This window comes from Castor canadensis, chromosome X, assembly GCF_047511655.1.
Source record: "Castor canadensis chromosome X, mCasCan1.hap1v2, whole genome shotgun sequence".
NCBI lineage: Eukaryota > Metazoa > Chordata > Mammalia > Rodentia > Castoridae > Castor > Castor canadensis.
This window is the reverse complement of record NC_133405.1, coordinates 102,203,265-102,220,048: the sequence shown is the minus strand read 5'-3', so window position 1 is coordinate 102,220,048 and position 16,784 is coordinate 102,203,265. Positions and strand designations below refer to the sequence as shown.

Below are 16,784 nucleotides of genomic sequence, written 5' to 3'. Positions count from 1 at the left end.
AAGAATAGTCTTAACAACGAAGTACTGTTCCCTAAACTCACCTTATAATGACCCAATGGAGTCCTTCCCCAGAAGAATCATTCTTTTACTCCTCTCCTTTTGTCTGTAGGCTGAGCTTTTCTAATTTGCATAAATGTTTGATATGACTTGAAGTTTCCTGAGGAAACATTAAAAACATTTAATGCTCATGGTTTTCAATTACATTCCTAGCCACAGAGTTTCAGTTAAAATTTTTGAATTAGCTCTTCTTTAGAATTACTAAACATGACCTAAGCAGCAAGCCAAAACTCCAAAGACAGCTCCCCACAGGCCCAGGATATGGCTACAAGGCCTGGAGCTAAATGAGCTGATGCCCAGAGCTGGCAGCCAATGCACTTCCTCTGGGTTTGAACCTTTCCCCCAAATTATCTTGTTTTTTGAAACCCTTGTCACTTCTACTTGGAAGACTAAATATTAAGCAGGAAGTTTGCCTAAAGACCCACATAACCTTGGGCCTTTGTTTCACTTAAAAAGGGATTCTTGTATTCCACAAATGGGGTGGGGAGAGATGGCAGGGTGGGAGCAAGGAGATGAGTTATGCAGGATTTATTCTCTCAGCCGCAAAGTCATCATGGAGAAAATGTTGATCTCTCAATTCTACAAGGTGCACTTAGTGAAGTTCATTTCTACTTTCTCATATTCATAATTATGCTAGTATCTCAGAAATTTAAAAAAAATCATTGTAAGCATTAAAAGAATCCAACTTAACATCTAATTATCTTTAACTGTAACATAAGATTACAGTTAGTAGCTTGTTTTTTTTTTCACATATTCTACTTTGATGGTGGGGTAGCTTTATAATTCTTTTTCCTAAAAGAAGGAACAGGAGAAACAATAAAAATACTAATTCTATTTTTTGTATAGAAAATATTTCAAATATTGATATTTAAGATACCATTCTTTTTATTATTGAAAAATGAAAAAGAAATTTACTTAATCTGCTGGTTTTATAAAGCCATTTAGAATGGGTACAGAAATTCTATGAGATCTTTGTCTTATTTATGATTTTCTCTACCTTCCAAATTTTCTACAATAGCATTGCTTTAAAAAAAAAAAAACCTTTAAAAAATTTTCAGCAATGTTATCCATGCCTTTAATTTCATAGTTACAAAAGAGCAGCAGTCTCCAATTATACAAGCCAATTTCTCTAGCGGAAACAACTTGCAACTCTTTTGAACTGATTGTTTTGACATTTTATCACTATACCTCAAAATATTCTTGATTTTGTAGTTCAGGTCCTATAATATGAACTTCCCTCTATGGTAGAAGAGGTCAAATCCTGTTGAGTATCAAGTGATATTTTTTATGTGTTCCTGACATACAGAAAAATGATTGTGATGGTTGGCTGGTTTAATTGTCAACTTGACTGCATAGGAGATTAGTAAAGCACACATCTGAGTGTGTCTGTGAGGGCATTTCCAGAGACAATTAGCAGGTGGAACAGTAACTAAAGGGGAAAAAGCTACCCTGCAAGTAGGTGGTTATCATCCAGTAGCCTAGAGGCCAAGGTGGAATAAAGGTAGACTGAAGAGGAAGTCAACCGGCACATGTAAACACCATTCTTCCTGGGTGAGTGTGTCTATTGCTCCTGCCATCACCTGTGGACATCAGACTCCAACTTCTTCAGCTTTTCAAAGCTGATTCTTCAAGCATAACTTCTCAGCAAAATTTAAGGTACCTTCTTGACTTGATGGTTTTTAATATTGTGATAAAAAGCTATTAGGTGAAGGAGTTGGGAAAGCTGTACCTTAATATGAGTAGCAGGAATCTACAGGGTCTAGCCTATTTTAGTACTTTCATTCTCCCACTAACCAGTGTTTCTTAGTCTCTTTTCTGTTGCTAAAGAAAAATACCTGTAATACATATAAAGAAAAGAGGTTTGGGACTGATGGTGTAACTCAGTGGTACAGTGCCTGAGGCCCTGGGTTCCATTCCCAGCACTGCAGGAGAAAAAAAGAAAGCAGAAAAAAGGTTTATTTAGTCCTGGAGATTCAAGAGCATGGTGCTAGCATTTGCTTGGCCTTTGGTGAGGGTCTTCTATCTACATCACAACATGACTGAACACGTGAAAGCAGGACAGATCACATGGAGATACAGGAAGCCAGAGAGATTTGGGGCCCAGCTTGTTCTTTCTTTTGTTAATTTTTTAATTTATTTTTTGATTGACACATAAAAATAATATTTGTGGGGTGCCATGTGATGTTTCAATACATACATACATTGTGTAAGTTTACTCTTTTTATAACAAATTGCTCTTAGGAGAACTAACCAGAGCCCCATAATAACTAGGTTAATCCCTCATAAGGGTGGTGCTCCAATAACCTCACTTCTTGACTGTTTTGCCACCTCTCAACATCTCTGCACTAAGGACCAAGCTTCTAGTACATCACCCTTTGGGGGACAACCTTTGAACTCAAATCATGTCTGAACCATAGCACAGTGGTATGGGTCCAATTCTGCTCCTGCCCCCATTAGGCATGCTTAGCCTCATGTTCTGAACTAGTATCTCTTTGGGTAATCTCATCCTATAGTTTAGCCACTGCTAATATTAGGTTACTGATGATGTTGGGCTTAGGTAAAATTTTCTTACATTATGCTCAAGCTATTGGATACATTTATTAAATTGGCATTGTACACAGTTATTATTGTGTTGTGATCGATGACTCGCAAATGGTTTATTGAAAGTCAGTGATGAAAATAGTGATATTTTCAACTTATGTCATAAACGTGATCTACAGGGCTCCAGTCTAATTTTTCCCAGGAGCCTATAAATCCAAGCATGAGTGAATCTGCTTGTGATGATTTTTGACAAGTAGCTAAAAAAGAAAAGTTTAAATTGGAAGTATAATGAATAATATCTGAAAAGCAGATTTTTATTAGGCCTGTGATCTATTTAAAATTCCCTGGGCATAGTCTGTTATGTAACTTTCTTAAACAGTATGATGAAGGCACTGAAATTCTCTGTTACTTCAAATCAAACAGCATGAACTCGCCAGGAGATTTATTGTGTTTACTCAAAATAAACATAAAATATTGTCTCCTATTATGCAAATTATTAATTTTATACCTAAAGATAAAGAAGAGAACAACCTAAAGAAGTGTGATTCAAAGTTGTCCTTTTTCCAGCAAACACACACATAAATTATATTATTTCTGGAAGCTTGCAAAAGCAAATTCAAAATCAATGACATATATCATGCTTGAAGAAAAAACAGAATTAGTACTGGCAAAGAAAATCATATGCTAGGTTGCTATTTTGCTTTATAGTGAGGTGAAACCACTGAAGTGGCAAGTATGACTCAGCACTTAGCAAACATGTCACACATGTATGAAGAGGAAGGGCTGGATGACAGCTGGTTCTGATTATAACTGAGAAATCATGCCACAGGAGAAGAGATGTTTTGTTCACCAATGATTATTTTAGGAGCCATGCTGAGCCTGTCAAAGTGAGAGGGACACCTTGGGCAACATGGGGGTTAGTTGTTAGCTTCAGCTGCCTTTATGTACTGAGCAGACTCAGCCTGATGCTAAGCCACACCCTGCTATATTCCCAAAAAACAATCCACAGCAAATCGACCAATCTCTCAGCTTTGATTGAGTGTTGCAAGAAAAATGAAAACTTTGCATATTATTAAATCATGGACTTTTTCAGCATCATGTTGTGAAGAAACAAACATTATATTGGTCTCCTCTGGTCCTTGGGGGATATGTTCCAAGACCCCAGTGGATGTCTGAAACCACAAATAGAATCAAACTCTATATATTCTATGCTTTTTTCCCCTATATAAACACACCTATGATAAAATTTAATTTATCAATTAGGTACAATAAGAGATTAGCAATAATTGATAATAAAATAGAGCAATTATAACTATATACTGTAATAAAAGTTATGTGAATGTGGACTCTCTCTCCAAATATTTTGTCGTACTCTCCCTTCTTATGATGATGTGAGATTATAAAATGATTCGATGAAGTGAGGTGAAGGACATAGGTGTTGCAGCATAGCATCAGGCTGCTGTCGACATTCTGATTGGACATCAGAAACAGCTGCTTTGGCTGATTCGTACTTTCAGATCAAGGGTAACTGGTCTGAAATCAAGGAAAGCAAAACTGCAGATAAGGAAGACTATTGTATAGAGAGAGATAGAAATCTGCTTTACCATATTGAAATAGGCTCTCTAGAGAGGGGAAAGTGACCAGTTTGGCAAATGAAGAATGATGCAAAAAAAAAAGAAATCCTTTGATACATTCATAATTTCAGTATAGACTATTTCAAATGACTTCAAATGTCTTGTTCACATAGACAGGCTGAATATGTCACTTGAGGGCCAGTCTGTGTTTACTCATTCTTCAACTACTTACTGAGTGCCAGATGAGCAATGTGTTAGAGGATTGGTCAGCCAAAAACTGTTACTAAATTCCTAGTCTTTGAGTAACACAGTATGCAGGGGAGGTACCTACATTTCAAAAAATTCTCTTTATTCCCAAATTGTAAAACAAAGAATATCATTGTTCTATTTTTCACAGAATACATAAACAACATGGTTTGGTGGTCAACAAGATTCACATAGTCATAATAACATAAATACCTAATTGATCTCGCCAAAATTCCAAAGTGAGTATATCAGGGGAATGGCTGAAGTGGAAAGAGAGGTGTGCCTCTGTGAAATTCTTCTGCACAGGGAAGTCCAACCTCCAGGTGACTGCAGCAGCATGCGTAACCCAGGCTACACCAACAGAAGGACCAACTCACCAACTCTGGAGAAATAATAAATCCTAATTCACTAAGTTTTGGGGTGATTTGCTTCCCATCAATAGATGGGTGAGTTTAGTGGCATAATGATGACAACAACCAAAGCCACTTCAGAGAGCAGAAACTTTGAATTCAAACAGATTTGGGTTCATCCTAGTTCACTAACTTACTGGTTATATGACCTTTCCTCATGACTACTTCATGGCATTGTTATGCCAATCAAAAGAGCTTACCAGGTTACAAATACTGTGCTAAACATTATGGAAGAGAAACTTAACCCTTTAGCTTCACTTTTATCTAGTTTGTTTGTTTGAGATAGGGTCTTGCTATGTAGTCCAGGCTGGCCTCAGATGCTTGATCCTCCTGCCTCAGCCTCCAGACTGCTGGAATTACAGGCATGCACCATCATGCCCAGCTTTCCTTTGCTCTTGGTTCACTTAATAATTACTAATTGTGGAGGCCACATAGCTGGACAATACATTATTAGTTTCTCACTAGCTTTGCTGTATATAGCACTTCCAGTGCGTGGGTTATAATGGTAACAGTTGCCTTGGTTACTTTTCAGGAACTCAAAGGCCAATTTTAATGAAAACATTGACTCTTTACTTGAGCCTACAGGTGTCTGATAGGGTGACATTTGGAGCAAGATGAAAAATCTGGATATCTCATTCTTCATATTGTATCTGTCTCCTTTTCAGCTTTAACCTTTGGGTTAAAGATACCTACCAGTGCCATGACTGGAAACACCAGACCATGAAAGGATAAAAGATGTTGGTACCCAAATTTTTTTTATTGTTGTGCTGGGTGGGGGTACATTGTGGCATTTACAAACGTTCTTACAATATATCACATGTGTTATAGTTGAATTCACCCCCTCCATCATCATCCTTTATCCCCTCTTCCCCATTCCTGGAATAGTTTCGACAGGTCTCAATTTCCCATTTACATACATGTGTATGCAGTTTTGCACTATATTCACCCTCCTTCACCATTTCCCCAAGTACCCAAGTTTCTGGAAGTTCCCAGAAAAGACATGAATATTCCTCCCCTTTATTAGTCTACCTCTCTCCCTTATTATTCCAGTCCTATATGTGCAACTCCTCATCTCTTTGAAGCCAAGAAGCTGATTTGCAAGCAGATGCTCCCACTTCTCCATCCTGTGGTTACCAAATAAAGCTCTTTCTTCTCCTGCCACTGTCTCTTGAGTCATTGGCTCTAGCAAGTGGCAGCAGAATTGAATCATTTTCTTGGCTACAAGCACAGTGCCAGCAGACAGTAAGGATCCAATTCATATCTTCCAATTAATACTCAAATAGTATTGAAGTAGGCACATTAGTAATAACCATTATAAAGTAGCACACAAATAATACCCCATAAATAAATGATGGCTACATGGCTTCTCTGCTGAACTTTCACAGTAGTCTTGTATCTACCACTACTGCAATTATTGTCATTATGTCGACATTATTTATGCACATCATCTCTGCTATAGTTTGAGTCTGAAATGTCCCCCAGAAGTCCATGTGTTGAAGGGTTAGTCCCTGGTTTGGGGTGCTATTGGGATATGGTGGAAACTTTAGGAGGTGGGGCCTAGTGGAAGGAAGTTAGGTCATTGGAGGTGTGTTCTTGAAGGGAATATTGGTACCCTAGCCCCTTCCTGTCTCTTTCTTTGTCTTTTGGTTGCCATGAGGCAAATGTGGCACTTCTACTATGTGCTCTTGCTATAATGTACTGTGCTACCACAAGCCCAAAGGCAACAGGGCCAAGTGACCATGGACTGAAACTTCTGAAATCATGAGCCACACAGCCCTTTCCTCTTTTTAAGTTGATTCTTTCAGGCATTTTGTTATAGTGACAGAAAGTAGATTAACACAATCTCCATGCTAGGTTATAAACTTCGTTAGGGCATAGAGTGTTTTATTTGTACCCTCAATATTTATGTGTTAAGTGACTATATGTTTCTAAAATAGGCCAGTGACTACAGCATTACAGTCATTTCTGTAGTAAACACCTAGAGCACACAGCAGGTTCTTGCATTCCTTGAATGCAGTACAAAGTACTATATCTACTTAATTAGATGTCTACTTAAACTAGTAACCAGTCTACCCAACAAGATTTCTTCTTCCGTCAGGAATGTATTAGTTAATCAAATAATTGCTTCCCTTTTTGTCAGTGGAGCTAAATTCTAACAATTCATAATATAGTATGATGCTTTCCATATTTCTATGTCTAATCCAATTTAAGTAAAAAATACTTCAAATTTTGATAGGTAAAAATTATTTCTCTTTTCTCAAAAATTATCATGCTAATAAAGAAAATGGAAAAACAATAGAATTTTAAATCAGAACTGACACTATATGTCATGCTGTTTTGCTTTTAATGCAATAAGATGTTTGGCGTTTTCAATAAACACAGATTGCCTAGTGACAACAGATGTAATAAACATAGAAAATACAAAGATCAATTTTGTTACTGTGAGTTTCAGATTGTAAACAAATTAAAAGAACGACGACATATTTGTCTCCTAAGAAGGCAATAATAACACTTTGCTTATGTGGATGAGGAATTGCATTCCCATCCAAAGGAAAAATGAAATTAAAACTTAAATACAGCAAGAAAATTCGTATAAAATTGATTCTATACTTTATGCCAGTACATATGCATATGCATATTTAACTATAACCACAATCCACAAAGCAGCTGCAAGGTTTGCAAGTCAAGAGGCGGAAGGAACTATAGAAACCCATCCAAGCTAAAGGTTGCGTTATGAGCTTCCCTACTGAAAAGTTGCTAGTTTAATAATACACAATGGAAAAAAATAGAAATGGCTCCTGCCCTGAAGGGATTAGAGTCTGAAAATACCAGCAGAGATGTCTGAGATATCAATAAGCTATGTCAGAAAAATTAAACTAAATTTTCTACTGTTATAAAAAAATCACTTCCAGAGGTGTGGCTCTAGTGGTAAGTGCCTGCTTTGCAAGCACGACAAAGCCTTGAGTTCAAACCACACTCCCGCTAACAAAACAAAATAACTAAGATTCTAAAAATCACTTCCTAAATAGTAGGTTAATTCACGTAAAAGTTTCGTATTTTGTATTAGATGTGCTACTTTTTCCAGTTCTGTGATGTTAACTTCATATTATCTCTACAGGATATGTTGATTTTCAGTTTTCTTCTTATGTTTCAGATTTTTTTTTTAAACAAAATAAGTACATGTTTACAGATTAAGTTTAAGATCTTTTTGTTTCTTGCCCCACTTGGGGCAGACAGACTATAGGAGGGACCTCCACAATCATCACCTCCTAGTATTCACACCCTTGTATAGTCTCCTCCCCTTGAGTTGGGTGGGACTGGGACAGCTAATCAATAGAATATAGTGAAGGTGGTAGGAGGTCACTCGTGATTATGTTACATTATATAACTTCATTTTGCTAGCAGATTCTCTCTAAACTAGAATCTGTCTCCTTTTGCTGGTTTTGAAGCAGCAAGCTGCTCTGACTCCTACAACCACGAAGAACTGAATGCTGCGAACAACCACAGAAAGGTGGAAGGAAATGTTTTTGTAAATGAGCCTCTGCTTAAAAACCTTGTCATCCTCATGCTTGCAGCATGTGGGATCCTAAGCACAGCATCCAGCAAAGCAAGGCTCACATTTCTGACCCACCCAAGCTGCAAGACAATGGCAAGCAATGGCAAACTAATGCCTGTTTCTGCACCTGAAAGTGGAGGGTGGTTGTGGTATGTACATGAAAAATGTGAAAATGGCTTTGGACTCAGGCAGCAGGAAGAGGCTGGACAAATTTTAAGGAGCATGATTGAGAAGACCTAAGTCATCTTGATATGGGGACTTTGAAGTCACTGCTCACAACAGTTCAAAAGGAAGTGAGGCAGATGTTATTGAAAACTGGAGGAAGGAGGATCCTTCTTATGGTGTGGCAGGCAGAAAGCTTATTGCGATTGTGTCCTGCAGTTACGAGGACGTTTTGGTCAATGACAGACCACACATATGGTGGTGGTCTTATAAGAATATAATGAAGCTGAAAATTTTCTATTGCTTGATGATGTCGTAGCTGTCCTAATGTCATAAGATAAATGGTATTCATGTGTTTCTGGTGATGCTGCTATAAACTAACCTACTACTCTGCCAGTTGTACAATATAGCATATGCAATTATGTATATAGTACAGAACTCTTTTTTGGGTGGGGGAAAAAATACTAATGTTTTGAACTCAGGGCTATGAGCTTGGTAGGCAAGTACTCTACCACTTGAGCCATGCCCCCAACCCTTTTTGCTTTAGTTATTTTATTCAGATAGGGTCTTGTGTTTTTGACTGGGATTGGCCTCAGGCAGTGATTCTTCCGCCTACGCCTCCTTTGTAGCTGGGCTTACAGTTGTGGACCATCATGCCTGGCTTGTTTGTTGAGATGCCATCTTGCTAACTTTTTGCCTGGGCTGGCCTTGAACTATGATCCTCCCCATCTCCACCTCCAAAGTAGTTGGGATTACAGACATGTACCACCATGCCCAACCCCTAGTATATAATTCTTGACAATGTCAATAAACACTATGCTACTGGCTTATGTATTTGCTACACTATGCATTTTCTCATTATTTTAGAGTGTACTCCCACTTATTTTTAAAATAGTTCTTTGTAAAAAAGTATGCAATCTTACACTAGTGGCAGGCTCGTATACCTCATGTTTACCAGGTGTCTTGATTGCATCATTGTCTGTTGTGCTTGATTTAATCTCATGCTGCCCCTAGGTATACAAAATCCACCAGTAATGTTGCCAGTAAGAGGTCCCGTTCTGGGCTGGGAATGTAGCTCAGTGGTAGAGCACTTGTCTAGCATGCGCAAGGACATGGATTCTATCCCTGGCACTGCAAAACAAACAAGCAAACAGAATGGCATTTCCTATGCCTGTATCTTCAAGGTTTTTTCCAGTGGCTCACACCTGTAATCCTAGCTACTGAGGAGGCAGAGATGAAGAGGATCAAGTTTCAAAGCCAGCCTGGGCAAATAGTTTGGGAGACACTATCTCAAAATACCCACACAAAACAGGGCTGGCAGAGTGGCTCAAGTGGTACAGTGACTGTCTAGCAAGCATGAGGCCCTGAGTTCAAACCCCAGTATTGCCAAAAATAATAATTAAAAAAAGAGGCTCCATCTAGTGATTGACCTGGAAACAAAATTTAAAGTGATTAAAATGATTACAAAGGTTGAAAACTGTGATGTCCCCTTCCACTGTAGTTACCAACTTGAAGAACAAGAACAAAATGACGGAAGTTGTTAAAGGTTGTGCTTCATTGAAGGGAAAAGATGAACAAAATTTCAAGAAAGGCCTGTATCAGATGTGGGGAAACTTTCCAATGACCCGAATTGAAGCCAAGATGCAGAAGCATATTTCTTTCAATACCATGACAGTCATGGCCAAGGCATAACGTTTGCAATGTTGTAAGAAAAGGCCAGACTCAACTATGGTGTTGAATTTAACGTTAGCTCTGAGTAGTTTAAGTGATTCAAGAATTGTTACTTGTTGAATTATGTGAGAGAGTGGAGACCACAAGTCTAATGTGAAGGCAGCTGAAGAATTTTTTTTTTTAAATAGACACAGATCAGCTGAAGAATTTTTGGAAACTCTGGATAAGCTGATTGCAGAGGGAAATTACTTGCCAGAGCAAATCTTCAGTATGGATAAAACCTCCCTATTCTGGAAATAGATGCCTGAAAGGCCTTCCATGCCTAAGAAGGCCAAGTCAATGACAGATTTCAAGGTTTTTTAGGACAGGATCACAGTCTTGCTTGGGGGCAATATTGTAGGTGACAAGTTGAAGCCCTTTATGCTTTGGCACAGTAAAGACCTTTGGCCTTCAAGAACATCAATAAACACATATTGCCAGTACAGCACAGGAGCAATAAGAAGTCATGGAAGACCCAGCTCCTCTTCCAAGATTCCCCACTGAATTGCCAGGACAGTGAAATGGAAAAGTGCTATTTGGAGAATTCCATACTTCCCCAGGTTTTGCTTATTGTTGAGAATGTTCCCACACACCCTTCTCTTATTGGTGATCTTCATCCTGATAACAAAGTGGTGTTTCTCCCTCCAAACACCCGACCTCTTTGATCCAACCACTGGATTGAGGAGTTATAGACGCTATGAAAGCCTGCTACCTTAGGAGGACTTCTGTCCAGCATAAAGCTGCAACTGAGGAAGACACTGAGAAGTCATGGATGCAATTCTGGAAGGATTACGACACCTATAACTGCATCAAGATCTTTGCTTGGAGAGATGTCAACCAAGAAATGTCTGAATGGCATCTGGAAGAAGATACTCAGGAGGTTCATCCATGACTTGAAAGGATTTGCCAAAGATAAGGGGGTTGCAAAAATCAACAAGGGTATAGTTGAGATGGATGAGAATGATATCAAGGAGCTCCTAGAAGTGGTTTCTGAAGGACTGACTAATGAGGAGTTGCTGGAACTGGAATGTGAACACATTGCTGGAAAAGAAAGAGAAAGGAAACTGCAGGAGAAGAAAAAGAGAACCCCCCAAGAAAACTGGCAGTGAAGTATTTAGAAGAAGCTTTAACAGACTTCAACAAGCTCTTAAAATGTTTGAAAAGATGGACCCCAACACCAACAGGCTTTCATTAATAGAGAAGAATGCTGTTCATGGTGCAGTATCTGCTACAAGCCAATCTATGATGGAAACTGAAAAAAGAATAAACTTACCACCATGGACATATTTCTGAATAGTGACCCCTGCTCAAGAAGAGCCTCAGACAGGTCTTTCAGGAAAGATCTGGAAGAAGGCATAGTTGTCATAAGTGAGGACAGCTCCAGCCATGTGATTGACCCGGAAGTCCTTCCAGTGGGGCAGGATGCGGAAGTGGAAGATGGTGACGTTGATGATCCTGACCCTAGCAGGCCTAGGCTAATGTGTACGCTGGTATCTGTCTTAGTGTTTTTTTTCACAAAAAAACTTAAAAAGTAAATATTTAAATAGAAAAAAGTTTACAGAATAAGGATATTATGTTAGTCAGACTTGTCACTACTGTGACAAAATACCTGAGAAAACAACATAAGGGAAGAAGGATTTATTTTGCTCACAGTTTCAGAGGTTTCAGTTCATTAGAGTGAGGGGGAATATGATGGGGCAGCTCACACCTTGGTGGCCAAGAACCAGAAAAAGAGACAGGAATGAGCCAGGGACAAGATGTCTCAAAGACCTGTCTCTAGTGACCTACTTCCTCCAGCTAAGCTCCACCTCCTGAAGTTTCCAGAACCTCCCAAAATAGCATTACCAGCTGAAGACCTAGGATTCAACACTTGAGCCTATGGGAGGCATTTCATATTCAAGCCATAACATTTGTAAAACTTTTGTGCAATTGTAAAATGTGTTTTAAGCTAAGCATAGTTTAATATATAGTTTAAAAATTAATATATAGTTTTTTAATATTATATATATATTAATATATAGTTTAAAAATTAAAGGCTTATAAAGTAAAAAATTATAGTAAGCTAAGGTTAATTTATTATTGAAGAAGGAATTTTTAAAAATAAATTTAATGTGGCCATAAGTGTACAGTATTTATAAAGGCTACATAGTGTACAGTAGGATCCTGTATCAGTCACACTCACTCACTGATTCACCCAGTACAGTCCTGTAAGTTCATATAAGTGTCCTGTACAGCTGTGCTACATTTGTCTTTTATATCATATTTTATTGTACCTTTACTTTGTTTAGATATGTTTAAATACAGAAATGCCATTGTGTTGTACTTGCCTACAGTATTTAGTATAGCAACATACTGTTTGTAGTCTAGGAGCAATAGGCTATACCATGTAACAGAAGTACAGTAACCTATACCATCCAGGTTTGTGTAAAGACACTATGATGTCCACACAATGATGAAATTATTTAACAATGCACTTCTCAGAAGGTATCTTTGTTATTAAGTGATGCATGACCGTATAGCCAAGGAGATTGCCAAGCTAAATGTTGAAGGTACCACCTGTTTACTTACTGCTTATAGTAAAATGTAAGAACAGAGAGATTAATTGAGGGAGAAAACTGCTAAACAAAAAAGAAGCAAGATTTGATTTGGGAAATACTCAGCAAAATTCTTTTGCTCATGGCGAAAAAGTAAAATTTAAACAATGTGGTTTAGAGAAAAAGCTGAGAGGGTCTTCCTTGTAAAACCTTCTACTAAAACCTCAGAAACATCAAAATGTTGGCATCGGAGTATTCTGTCATTCAAGACATTAAGAGTGTGCCTTGCATATTCCCTAAATCAGGCCATTAGGAAGCTTAAGAGTGTTATCCCTCAGTTATCTGAGCAGGATCCCAAGATAGAGAAAGGATCATGGAAGGTGGAGCCAAGATCTATGGGTGTGGCTTTTATTTAAGGGAATGAATCTCATTCAAATCACCCAGAGACTCAAAACATTCTTGAGGAAGTTACTTCAGCAGAAACACCGCCAATTTGGACTGAAAGGGACAAAGAGTCCACAATGAAGGGAGCCTCTTGGATGCCCAAAATTCTGTTGTCAAAAAGTGCACTGATAAAACTACTCAACTTGAAAACACATGCTACCTTTCCTTAAAAAAAAAGAAGAAGGACTCAGAGGACACAAACAAGGACCTTCAGGATGGAACTGAGAGTCACAAAGAATTATTCTCTGCTCTTGAAACATAATCAGGGAGCTCCCAACATTTGCCCAGATTCCTGACTCACAGTTACTGTGAAATAACGAATGTGTGTAATTTTAAGGAACTCTGGGTTTTGGTAATAATGTTATGCAGCAATAAATAACTAACACACCAGTCTTATTCTATTTTTTACTATCTCAAGTCTAAGCACTATCAGGAATATGTCCTTGCTCCCATGTTTAAATAGTTTTTCATACATACAAATTTACCAACATATAATGTATGCTATTTTCATGGGTTTTTAGATTTACATAAGTGATATCACACTACATATTGTACAACTGGCATTTTTCTCTCAATATTATATTTTTGAGATACATCCATATGCTCCATTGAACAAGCACACTACATTTGTTTATCCATTCCATTATTGGTGGACATTTAGTTGGTTTATATAAAGTAGTTCCTTCTTTTCCAGTTTTGCTTTCCATGGTTTCAGTTACATAGGGTCAACCATGGTCCAAAAATACCAAATAGAAAATTTCATACATAAACAATTTACAAGCTTGAAATGATGCACTGTTCTGAGTAGTGTGCCAAAATCTCATGCTGTTCCACTCCACCCTGCCTCCCAGAATATGAGTCATCCCTTTTGTCCTACATATCCATGCTTTATATGCTACCTGCCCATTAATCATTTGGTAGCCATCTTGGTTATAGATCAACTGTTGCAATATTGCACAGTTTGTGTTCAAGTAGCTCTTATTTTACTTAATGGCCTCAAAGCACAAAAGCAGAGATGCTGCCAATTCAGGCATGCCAAAGAAAAGCCATAAAGTGCTTCCTGAAGTGAAAAGGTGAAAGTTCCTGACTTAATAAGGACAGAAAAAAATCAAATGCTAAGGTTGCTAAGATCTGCAATAAGTTATGCCTAATTTACAAAGTAAATTTTATCAGTATGTATTTGTAGGGGTGTGTGTGTGTGTGTGTGTGTGTGTGTGTGCGTGTGTATTGTTTGGTATTATCTCTGGTTGTAGGCAACCAGTGAGACTCTTGGAATTTATTCTCTATGGATATCTCTTCTTAATTCCTCATTTAACAATAGCAGGAGATACAAGTCAGCTACAGTGGAAATATTTCTGCCATAAACATTGGTAAATGTTAGAAAACAGCTTTTTAGCTCCCCATAGAGCTAGTGGTTATATATTGACAAGCATATCACTGCATATCATGGTGTTTGCGTGAAGAGTTCCGCCAGGTTGTAGTCAAAGAAGTCCAATTTTCTAATATTAAGGTATTGTTAGTCACCTTTCCATTACTATTACAAAATACCTGAGATAACCAACTTAGAAAGAGGAAGGATTTATTTTGGCTCACAGTTTGGAAGTTTCAGCCCATGGTGGGTGGACACATTGCTTTTGGACTTGTGGCAAGGCAGAGATGCTCACCTCATGATGGCCAGGACAAAAGAGAGAGAAAGTGGGAGAGATCAGGGTCTCACAATCCCCTTTGAGGGCCCCAATGACCTCAGGCCTCCCAATATCCCCTACCCCTTATAGTTTCTACCTCTTCTCAATAGCACCATGCTAGAGAACAAGCTCACACATGGGCCTTTGAGGAACATTCCAGATCCAAACTAGAGCAGGTGTTAACATTTTTTATATTACCTTATGTTGTCAAATTGTCCTGGAAAGTTTTTGTACCATTTTATATTCCTATTACCTGTGTGAAAGTTCATTTTTTCCAAAGTCTCAACAATGGCATTTATTTTTGTTAAACAGGGGGTCTGGGATGGTAGCACTGTTTGGGTCTTGTTAGTCGCAGTTTTATTGGTTTATAATTGACATATAATAGACAACACATTTGAAACATACAAAATAGATAACTTTTAGCATATGTACCTATTAAACTATCACCACATCATGAGGAACAATAAATGAACATATCTGTCACTCCTGAAAGTTTCCTTGTATCCCTTTGCTCTCCCTCTGTCTTAATTTGTTGCTTTGCTATAATTAAAATACAGTAATCTAGGTGGCTTATAAATAACGTAAGTTATTTCTCACAGTTCTTAGGGATGGGAAGTCCAACATCAAGTCACTGGCACAGTCTGTGTCTAGTGAGGGCCCGTTTCTCCTAAAGGAAAACCTTCTTTTTTGATTGTACATGATTGAAGGGATGCAGTCATTTTTGGTTGTACACAGGATAGTTGTATCATGTTAGGTAGAATTATGACTTGTTATTATCTTTATTTAGAGATTAAATATGGTTTAATGAGATATATATTGGTGCCAAGCTGACAAGAGGTGGACTTGTGATGGCTATTTTTGTTGTTGTTTGTTTGCTTTTGCAGTGCTGGGGATGAAACCCAGGGCCTTACGCACATTAAGCAAATGTTCAACTGCTGGGTAATATCCCCAGCCTGATGGCTAGTTTTTAGGTGTCAAGTTAACTGGGTTAAGGGATACTGGCAGCTGGTAAAAAAAAAAAAACTATTTCTGGTGTGTCTGTGATGATGTTTGTGGAAGAGACTGGCATTTGAATCCATGGACTGAGTAAGGAAGATCCGTGTTTAGTAACATGGGTGGGAATCATTCTACCCACTGAATGACTAAATGGGACAAAAAGGCAAAGAAGGAAAGGCAAATTCACTTTCTCTTCTGCATCTGGGACATTCATCTTTTCCTTGCCTCAGACATCAGAGCTCCTAGTTCTCAGGCCTTCAGACTTTGGAACTTATACCAGTTCCTCCCACACCTGACATCTCAAGCCTTTGGCCTTGAACCAAGAGTTACACCATTGCCTCTCCTGGTTCTCAGGCCAGGGCCCAGACTGAATTAACTTTCCTGAGTCTCTAGCTTACAGATAGGGTATATTTGGGGATTCCTTAGTCTCCATAATCATATGAATAATTTCCATAATAAATCACCTTTTATGTATCAATACATGTGCTCTACTGAATCTGTTTCAGCACCTTCTCCATCCTGCCTATCGCCCCACTAATCTGCTTGCTGTCAGACAGATTCATTTGCATTTTCTGGAAATTTATATAAATTGAATTATATGGTATGTACTCTTTTTTTGTCTAGCTTCTTTCATTCAGCATAATTATTTTGAGTTTCATTCATGTTGCTACTTCTAATTCATTCCTTTTTATTGCCAACTAGTATTCCATTATATGGATGCAGTACAATTTGTTCATCCAGCCACATATTCATGACTAACTGGGTCATTTCCAGCCATTGCCTATTCCTTTAAGTAAAGTTGCTATGTATAAATCATTGTGTGGAAATGAGCTTTCATCTCTCTTGGGTAAATATTCAAGAATAGTGTT

At 38.1% G+C, this 16,784-nt stretch overlaps 1 long non-coding RNA gene across 2 annotated transcripts in view; it reads left to right on the top strand.

The window, feature by feature from the left end:
* Positions 1–1,547: 1,547 nt before the first annotated feature.
* Positions 1,548–16,784, top strand: part of LOC141419682 (uncharacterized) — a 75,337-nt gene continuing 60,100 nt past the window's right edge. For both annotated transcript variants that reach the window (XR_012444302.1, XR_012444301.1), the window contains exon 1: positions 1,548–1,713. This is a non-coding gene — a long non-coding RNA (uncharacterized lncRNA). The remainder of the gene's footprint in view (positions 1,714–16,784) is intronic.